Source organism: Saccopteryx leptura, chromosome 7, assembly GCF_036850995.1.
Source record: "Saccopteryx leptura isolate mSacLep1 chromosome 7, mSacLep1_pri_phased_curated, whole genome shotgun sequence".
Taxonomy (NCBI): domain Eukaryota; kingdom Metazoa; phylum Chordata; class Mammalia; order Chiroptera; family Emballonuridae; genus Saccopteryx; species Saccopteryx leptura.
This window is the reverse complement of record NC_089509.1, coordinates 30,786,248-30,793,375: the sequence shown is the minus strand read 5'-3', so window position 1 is coordinate 30,793,375 and position 7,128 is coordinate 30,786,248. Positions and strand designations below refer to the sequence as shown.

The following is a 7,128-nucleotide window of genomic DNA, read 5'->3' as shown; positions in this document are numbered from 1 at the left end:
CCGGGTCCCCCACACGCCAGGCCGATGCTCTACCGCTGAGCCAACCGGCCAGGCTTAGTAGTCTTTTGATTTTAACCATTCTAGTGGGTTTGTGGTGAAATCTGATGTTTTAATTTGCATAATCATGTTGAGCATATTTTTTGATACTGTTGGGGCACAAAAAAAATCTAACTTTCCTTCCACCTTCTAAGTTCTTGTAGCTGGGACAATCAAATTTAGTAGAGACAGATTAACAGGAGAAACTATTTGTAGGTCCCATGAGGTGACCCAAAGAGGCATTGGGCAGTTGAAGTTTCTATGCCATTCTGGAGCATAGGAGAAAGGGTGGTTGTGGTTTGGAATTTAAAAGAGCTGAGAGATAATTCACATGGAGATGAAAAAGCAAATGTTTGGCAAATGTTTGCAGAGCCACCTTCACCAATGGGACATAGAGAAGACTTTGAACAAATGGGCCTTGCTAGGTTCCTCTCTGTCTCGCACTGGTGGACATTAAACTATAGTTATTTGTGGTGATAGATTTCTTCCTGGAGCAGGACCACTATTTATTTCTTCTTACAGAGTTGAGGAAAAATCTGATTTGTTCTTTAATAACCACATTAAAGTAAATATCCCAAAAAGCATATTTTGGGATTTTGCTTCCCTTCTAGAGTTATGTACAATTTATATATCTGCCTTATAAACTTCAAATCTTTAATGCCTTTCTTTTTCATTTTGTTTGTTTTTTCATTATGGAGTTTTAAGAATTCTTTATATATTCTGAATAGAAGTCATTTATCAGATGTGTTCTGCAAATATTTTCCCACAGTATTTTTTCTAACTTCTTATATTCTAAGTAATATTTTTCAAAAAGCAGGACTTTTGAAAAGTCCTGTTTGTTTTTTCTTTTTTGGTTAATGTATGTCTTTTTTTTTTTTTTAAGAAATATTAGTTTCTCTGTTTTCTTCTAAAAGTATATAGATTTAGTATCAATGTTTAGATCCATAGTCTATTTTGAGGTAATTATTTTATGTGGTTCAAGGTAAGGGTCAAGGTGTATTTTCCTTGCCCATAAAAATATCCAGTTTTTTTTCATGTACCCTTGATTTCTTTTTTTTTTTTTTAATTTTATTTTATTTATTCATTTTTAGAAAGGAGAGAGAGACAGAGAGAGAGAAGGGGGGAGGAGCTGGAAGCATCAACTCCCATATGTGCCTTGACCAGGCAAGCCCAGGGTTTCGAACCGGTGACCTCAGCATTTCCAGGTCGATGCTTTATCCACTGAGCCACCACAGGTCAGGTCGATTTCTTTTTAAAAATATATTATTTCATCATTTAATTACCTTGGCTTTTTTTAAATTTTTTTTTTTTTTTAATTTTTCTGAAGTTGGAAATGGGGAGGCAGTCAGACAGACTCCCACATGCGCCCGACCGGGATCCACCCAGCATGGATGCTCTGCCCATCTGGGGTGTTGCTCTGTTGCAACCACGGCCATTCTAGTGCCTGAGGCAGAGGCCATGGAGCTATCCTCAGCACCTGGGTCAACTTTGCTCCAATGGAGCCTTGGCTGTGGGAGGAGAAGAGAGAGACAGAGAGGAAGGAGAGGGGGAGGGGTAGAGAAGCAGATGAGTGCTTCTCCTGTATGCCCTGGCCGGGAATCGAACCCAGGACTTCTGCATATCAGGCCGACACTCTATCACTGAGCCAACCAGCCAGGGCAAGCTCCTTTTTTTTAATATAAATTTTTATTAATTTTAATGAGGTGACATCAATAAATCAGGATACATATGTTCAAATAAAACATGTCCAGGTTATCTTGTCATTCAATTATGTTGCATATCCATCACCCAAAGTGCCTCCTTTTTTTGAAAGTCTATACCCACACTCTCTCTTCTTTTTCAATTTTATATGTTTACCTTTATGCCAACACCACATTAATTTGATTATCTTAACTTTATAGTAAGTCTGTAAATCAAGTATTCCAAATTTAATCTTTCATGTTGAAATTTTGATTATCCTAGGTCCTTTGATTTTCTATGTTAATTTTAGAATAAGTTTTCAATTTTGCATGGATATAATTGGGATTATATTGAAACTATGGACTGGTATTTATGATAGTAAATATATAATCTTAAAATTTATAATTTTATTCATTTTAGTTGTACAGTTGAATGACATTAAGTACATTCACATGTTCTGCAACTATTACCACAATCCACTTTCAGAAGTTATCCATCTTCCTGAACTGAAATTCTAGACCCATTTACAATAGCTTTCCATTCTCCTCTCTGCCAGCCTATAGCACTACCATTCTACTTTCTGTCTCTATGAATTTGACTATTCTAGATACTTTATGTAAGTGGAATTATACAATATTTGTGCTTTAGTGTCAGAGTTATTTTCCTTAATATAATGGTTTCAAGGTTCACCCATGTTGCAAGATAGGTCAGAATTTTATTCTGTTTTAAGGCTGATTAATATTTCATTGTATGTATATAACACATTTTGATGAAATTCATCCATCAACAGACTTCAGGTTGTTTCTACCTTTTGCTTATTATGAATAATGTTGCTCTTGATGTAGGTGTACAAATATTGGTTTGAGTCCTTGCTTTCAACTCTTTTGGAATGTACCCAGATGAAGAATTGATGGATTTGTGAGTTAAATAAGTTTGCAAATATAATGTATATGTTTGCTCCCTTATAGTTTGCATTGAGTGTGGGAGACAGGCTGTAAACAGGCAGGACTCTTATAGCCTAAGGCTTAGTTTTAAGACTAAACCTTTCCCACTCTTTTAAAACTAAGATCTTTTCAACACTAAGCTTTTTCCCACACCCTTGACTGTTGCATGATGTGGGGTGGTGCACTCTTATGAGGAATCCCATTTATGCCTCAGATAAGTGGCTTTGTATCAGAGACTTTCTTATTTGTATATTGGCTTAGAGGTTTTGATTTCTACGTTATAAAATGGAGACAGACTGGGGGCTTTTTCTCTCTCAGTTACTGAAATTAGCATTACATAGGAGAGGTAGCCAAGATGGCAGAGTGCTGAAGGAGAAGCCAGTTTGAGTGGAGTTTGTGCAGAGAGAAGGAGATGGGGAACAGAGGTGAATAAGGCCGGTGAGATAGAAACCTTTGATTCTAGGAATACTTGGATGAGTCAGTGGCTTTGGGAGCCCTGAATGAAAAGGGAAGTGTTTTCCCACTGTGTGTATTTCTCGCCCGCTGGGTGCGAGCTAAGATTAAATGTAATTAAATGGCCCATCAGTTCTTGGCTCTGTTGTTTCATTACCATCTGTCCGAATCAAATTTGAACCTGCATAGGCCAGACGGCTGTGATGGTGGCTGTGGCTACTGGCCTTACAGATTATGCTGTAAATCTATGTTAAATTTTTTGGTGAACTACCATATTGTTTTATACAGTGGCTATACCATTTTACATTCTCACCAGCAATGCAGAAGTGTTCTAATTTCTCCGCATTCTCATCACACTTATTTCTCATTTTTTTAACAATAGCCAACCTATTTAATATGAAGTGGTATCTTGTGATTTCATATTAAATTCTCTAATGATTTTGTAATGTTGAGCATAAATTGACTTTTTAAAAAAATATGAAATTTTAATAATTACCAGCTTTCTAATCTCTCTATATATTATATATATTATATCTTTTAAGTTTTTTAATTCTTTAATATCACTGAGCAAAAACTTTCTGATTATAATTATTGAACATGTTTTGTTTAGTTCACCTCTAAGTCATTCATGTTTTTCGTGCTATAATTTTTTTTTACATTTATTTTGCTGTTTGTTTATAATTAGGATACTGGAATACGGTTGACTTTTGCATATTGAACTTACATTTTATGACTTTTTTTTTTTTTTTTTTTTTACGAAGCTGGAAACGGAGAGGCAGTCAGACGGACTCCCTCATGCGCCCGACAGGGATCTACCTGGCACGCCCCACCAGGGGGCGATGCTCTGCCCATCTTGGGGCGTCACTCTGCCGCTATCAGAGCCATTCTAGCAGAGGCCACAGAGCCATCCTCAGCGCCCAGGCAAACCCCGCTTCAGTGGAGCCTTGGCTGCAGGAGGGGAAGAGAAAGACAGAGAGGAAGGAGAGGGGGAGGGGTGGAGAAGCAGATGGGTGCCTCTCCTGCATGCCCTGGCCGGTAATCAAACCCGGGACTCCTGCACGCCAGGCTGATGCTCTATCACTGAGCCAACCAGCCAGGGCCTTACGACTTTCTAGACACACTAACATTTTTTTTTGTAGATTCTTTATGCGTTCTATAGCAATAGACACATTGACATCTGTGAATAAAGTATGCCTTATTTCTTTGCTATCTTGAGTCATTTCATTTCTTTTTCTTGTCTTATTGTATAATGATGATTGGAAGTGGTAAGAGTAGACATCCTTGCCTTATTCCCAACCTTAGAGAGAAAGCTTCATTAATTTATTCACCATTAATTTTGTTAGAGTTTTGTTGTTGTCTTTATCAGTTTAAAGGACATTTATTTCTATAACTATATTGCTGAGATTTTTGTTAATTATTAAGAAATGGGATATTTTAACAAATGCTTAATTTTTGCTTCACCTTTATAATAATAAACTACAGTGACAATATTTTAGCTTCTTGGGATAAAACCTAATTGATCATGTTATATATTTCACTTTTAAAATATATTTCTGGATTTAATCATGAAAACATGTTAACAATGCTTGTATCTATATTTATAGGACTATGTGTCTGTAATTATTTTTCTTGTAATGTCTTTTCTGATTTTAGAATAAGGATATTGCTGGTCTATAAGGCAAGTGGCTGTAGCCATGGCCATGCAGGTTCTCACTGAATTCAGGTAGATGGTAAAGAAACCACGAAGCCAGAAAATGGTGGGTCATTCCGTTTATTAAAGTCTCATTGTTAAGCCTAATCCGGAGGGACCCGAAACATTGAACACACAAACAAGGTCCATCAATTACACACCAAAGCTTTATTGTCTAGCTTGGCCAAGCGGTGGCAACTCCGACAGAAATCTGAGGGAGACCACACTGGCCCTTTGTTCTACTTAGTTTTTATAGTTTTGTAGGTGGGAAGTACAGAAGCAAAAATTGTAATTAGGAGACTTTTATCCCTATTGGTTATAGTCATATGTCCTTTAACATGATAGGACCGTGTTCAATTTGCAAGCCATACATCATTTTGGAGAAAACAAAATTTACAAGTCAACACAATGGTAGAAAGATGTCTCTCTACATATTAAAAGGCATTCCTATATTTTCTAGTGTTTATCCACCATCTTTTGTCCAGAGTCATACACATTAACTATATGCACTCACATAGGAGAGGTAGTTTCTGTGGGGACAAACGCCCGCAAATGGCTCATTGCTATAAGAAAAGGTCTATTTTGGCTTTTCTCTTCTTGTACCTGGCTAGCCATTCACCCCTTTCCCCACAGGTGTGGTGGAATGTCAGGGAATCCATGTTTTCCTTTCCTTTGCATTTACAGTACAATGCCAAGGGCCATCCTGGTTATGCCAATTACACAGTACAGAGACTATTTCTCATAATTTCTCTGCACACCTTAACCCAAATTAATAAAATGTTCTTTAAGCCTCTTAAAATATTAATATTAATTCTTTAATTTTTGGTACTTTACAACACCTGTGGGTGAGGTGGCGCAGTGGCTCCTCAGGGCTCCTCATTCCCCCCTCTGAATGGGAGGATAAGACACGGTATCTACCAAGGGGAGAGGCTGGTAGGTAGGCTGAAACATAGGTCAAAGGACCAGGAGGTTGACGGCCCCTAGCTGGCGTTTGACCAGGGTGGCCACCGTGTGTAGAACACAGGGGCCGATCAGGAGCACGTCAAGGAGCACTAGAATGGGACCTGCAAGGGAGGAGAGCAATGTAGTGGCCATGAGAGCCAGGTAAACCTGGGGACCCAAAGTCCATGTGCTTCTCTGTCTGAATAGCGTTTCTCCAGGCAGTCTCTGAGGAGGTCCAGAGATTGGCAGATGACTCCGGAATGGTTGGCGAAGAAACAGCATTGCTCCTGGAGAGCTGCACACAGTCCTCCTTGGCGCAGGAACAGCAGGTCGAGTCCCCTTCAGCTCTGCAGTGCAACTTCTGCCAGGGAACCCAAGGATTTCTCGAGAACTCGGACTGAGCTCTCAAGGGCGGCAATGTCCTGGTCAATGAGTTCCTGAAGAGCTCTGAAACTAGAGTCCTGGACGACTAGGGCCAAGATACCTGTTCCTGGTGAGGCAGCCCCTAACAGACTGGCCAAAGCTACCACCGCGGGGCCTATAGCCCTTTTTCTTCGGTGAAGGTCATAGAGAGCCTCTAGGTCCTCCTCTGATAGGTAGGTTACTCGGGGAAAGATATGGACTAGAACACAGCCTCCTTTAAGGTTTTGAGGATGAGGGGGTTCAAGCAGGAGGTTAAACCTGACGGGCAGGCCCACCAGGCCCCTGTAGGGGCTAGATAGTAGGTTGAGTTATCTTCCTGGAGGGGGTGCTGGCTGGCACAAAGAGTCTCCGAGAATTTGGCAGTTTCAGAGCCGATGCAAGTACCCTGTCCCTGGACTAAAGGCAGGGTGAGACGGGCAGGGTTCCCTTGGCAGCTGTCTGCAATGGAGCTGGTACTGATGGAGGTATTGAGGCCTACCCCTTCATAGTATGGGGGCCTGCTAGACAGGCATAGCCAACAATCGCTGGTGAGATTCGGCAGGGAGTTATTAAGAGCCTCATATGCCAGGTGGATAATGGACAGGGGAGCTAGGGGTCCTGGGGAAGGAATGCTTGCTGTTTTCGGCCCTGCTGATGGCCCTGTAGTAGGTTGAGTTTCTATTTTTGGGTGGGGCTTTGGCTGCACTGGGTACAAGTCAGAGTTTGGTCCAATTGCTATAGGGAGGCGCATAAGGCGTTTCTGTCATGTGGATGCTAAAGGTGAATCCGTAATGATGCCTTTCCCACCCATGGTTCTCCATGTGTTCTCAGGCCGTACTCGGAGACCTCATGTTTTTGGTGTGGCCCACGAGAGTTGTTGTCCCTCTGTAGAAATGCTAAGAGTAAGGGAATTGCATCCGTTCTTACAGTCAGAGTTGGTGGCTCCCGACGGATCATTATGCCATCGGGTTGATGAATTAT

The 7,128-nt window shown here is 40.5% G+C and overlaps 1 non-coding gene across 1 annotated transcript; it reads right to left on the bottom strand.

The window, feature by feature from the left end:
- Positions 1-1,620: 1,620 nt before the first annotated feature.
- Positions 1,621-1,696, bottom strand: TRNAI-GAU (transfer RNA isoleucine (anticodon GAU)). Its single transcript has one exon. It is a non-coding gene; the product is annotated as a tRNA-Ile (tRNA).
- Between the last annotated feature and the right edge of the window lie 5,432 nt (positions 1,697-7,128).